This window comes from Sorex fumeus, unplaced genomic scaffold (assembly GCF_029834395.1).
Source record: "Sorex fumeus unplaced genomic scaffold, SorFum_2.1 ptg000080l, whole genome shotgun sequence".
Taxonomy (NCBI): domain Eukaryota; kingdom Metazoa; phylum Chordata; class Mammalia; order Eulipotyphla; family Soricidae; genus Sorex; species Sorex fumeus.
This window is the reverse complement of record NW_026606137.1, coordinates 190,548-193,536: the sequence shown is the minus strand read 5'-3', so window position 1 is coordinate 193,536 and position 2,989 is coordinate 190,548. Positions and strand designations below refer to the sequence as shown.

Genomic DNA, 2,989 nt, shown 5'->3' with positions numbered 1-2,989 from the left:
CATTCTTAAAATGTCATTAAAGTAGTAGCTGCATCAATAAAACCCAGCAAATTCAGTAATTTAGAGGTGACCACTAATTTCAAACAAAATGAATCCCCTTATACTATTTATACGTGTTCCCATTTTCACCATAGAAGAAAATAATTAAGAAGCAGTATATTCTTATTTGTAACGAACGGGAAGTTTTAAATATTTAAAATGACAACAAGAAAGTACAGTTGGTCATTTTTTACGTCTGTCATATTAAATCTTGAAAATTATTGGTTTCATTTAAAGACATTCTAATGAAAAAAATTTTAGTTGTGGATTTTAGGATTTTTAGTTGTGATTATATAACATTAAGTATCGATAATTTCCTGTCTTCCCGAACAGCTTTTATAATTGCATATCAGCATTAGCCATATTTGAAAAGAGCACTCTTTTAATTTTTCTCAATTTAGAACTTTAGCTCTTTTGATATCCCCTCATGAGGATCACAGATGTATCTGAATGTACGTATATAGGACAGTGATTGTGTTTGGAATCAATATAACATATACTGTATATCCAGGTGTAAAGAGATGTTTAAGTCAATAAAACTCTACTAACTTATTCTTCGTTTCTTTCAAAAAGTGCAATCCTTCCCCAAACCCTGTATAAGGCAACATGTGTAAAGTTTCAGAATGATGGTTTTTCTCCCAGTGTGCTCTCCCAGCTTAATAGTTTGTTTGCGCTAAAATTACAATTTGCGTGCACAGTTCTTCCCAGGTTTAGGAAAAAAGCCAATGAATAGTTTGTGTGAAATTGGTATGCTAGTTTTTGTCTATGCTCTACCCAAAACAGTTGCCACCCTCAAACTTTCTATCTTTCTCCTTTTTGTATTACTGCCATTAACAACTAATCTTCTGATTTTTTACCTAATATGGCAGAAGGGATCTCCGTCAAGCCTTTATATTCCAGTAGAGACACCCAAGAATTACCTGAAGAACTTCCAGGAGCGAAGCCATTCACACGCGGGCCGTACCCTACCATGTACACCTTCCAGCCCTAGACCATCCGCCAGTAGGCTAATTTCAGTAGTGTGGAAGAGAGAAATAAGTTTTATAAGGACAATATTAAGGGTGAGATTTTGACATTTGATATTTGTGATCAAACGTATACCTCTTTTTACTAGATTTTGTGAATGGAAGCTGGTTAATCACGATACAAATAAGTCACTTTTTAATTTTGTAATTGAGATTATACTCTAAAACATTCCTGGTCAAAAGATAAGTGAGACAGAATAAAGCACTAGATTCTTGAAAGCAAGCAACTCATTGCACGCACTAAAAAAGAAATTAGATTGAAGTGAAGAGACATCAGTTTTGCCTAAACAAGTTTTTTTTTTTTTTTTTTTTTTTTTTTTTTTTTTGCTTTTTGGGTCACACCCGGCGATGCTCAGGAGTTACTCCTGACTCTGCACTCAGGAATTACCCCTGGCGGTGCTCAGGGGACCATATGGGATGCTGGGAATCGAACCCAGGTTGGCTGCGTGCAAGGCAGATGCCCTACCCACTGTGCTATTGCTCCAGCCCTCTTGCCTAAACAGTTTTTAACTAATCATATTAGAGCAGGAATTGGTGGGGCAAAAATAGCTTAAATAATATCACCCTCCCAGTGACAAATTATAATCATACGTTTCCAGTATGTTCACCACAACTTAGTATTCATTCACTGAAAATTAAATTAATTACTATTTTTCTTTTTGGTTTATAATGAAATATTATTTGAATGATAAACTTTAAAATATATAAGGTTATATTATTAACCACGGAGGACTGAATTTGTAGTGTAGCTATTTCATTTTCGCATGTTTCACAATTCTATTTCTCTGAATGTTTAGTCAAAACATTTGTATAATCATATTAACTAAAGGAATACACATAAGTAACAGCATGTAAGTGCTAAATTGTGTGAACTGTATATAAACAGCCAGAGTTTTTCTTGGACATTTAAAATAATTCCTCAATAATTTTTTTTCTTTTTTTAAAATTTTTATTAGTGAAACACCATGAGGTACAGTTGTAGACTTACAAATTTTTGTGCTTGGGTTTCAATTATACAATGTTCATTCTAACGGTGAAGTCTGACCCTCTTACGAAGTGAAGTGTTTGGGTTTTTTTTTCTTTTTTGGCAAGGATTGAACCCAGGGCTTCATACTTAAAATGCATAAACACATGTGTTCTACCACTGCCCTGGAAGTGAAATATTTCATTTACATTAAGTTTGGCGTGTATGTATATCAAAGTATGCTATAGTAACAAACCAACACTCCTCGTAGGGTTAAAGCAAGACCGTTTACTTTGTGGTCAGACTTTAGTTCTGTTATTTTTCTTTTAATCTTTAAGCTGGTCAGCAGGGATTATCAGTTGCCTTGGACTTAGCAACACATCGTGGCTACGATTCGGAATACCCTCGAGTTCGTGGTGATGTTGGAATGGCTGGAGTTGCTATCGACACTGTGGGAGATACCAAAATTCTCTTTGATGGAATTCCCTTGGGAAAAATGTCTGTTTCTATGACCGTGAATGGAGCTGTTATTCCAGTTCTTGCAACTTTCATAGTAACTGGAGCAGAGCAAGGCGTCCCTAAAGAGAAACCGACGGGTACAGTCCAGAAGGACATACTCAAGGAGGTTATGGTCAGAAATACTTAAGTTTTCATTCCCGAACCATCTATGAAAATCGTTGCTGACATTTTCCAGTATACAGCAAAGGAATCCTCTGTCATACTATGGGTTGTTCTGCGTTCTTGGTAGAAATTTTTATAATGTACTGTAACCTAATTCGAATTTGACTGAATCTGAGTGAAAGTCACGACCAATGTCAGTCCCAGAAGCACTTGGTAGCTTTCTTTTGGCTGAGCACTGTCTTATACTGTGGATGCATTATGTATATACATGAGGGCTTACACTTTCAGAATTTATAGACTCATACTGGGTGCCTTTATCCTAGAATTGTTGCGTACTTGT

At 35.6% G+C, this 2,989-nt stretch overlaps 1 pseudogene; it reads left to right on the top strand.

Moving 5' to 3' along the window:
* The first annotated feature begins 901 nt into the window (after nt 1-901).
* LOC130038822 (methylmalonyl-CoA mutase, mitochondrial-like) lies at nt 902-2,776 on the top strand (annotated as a pseudogene).
* The last annotated feature ends 213 nt before the right edge of the window (nt 2,777-2,989 follow it).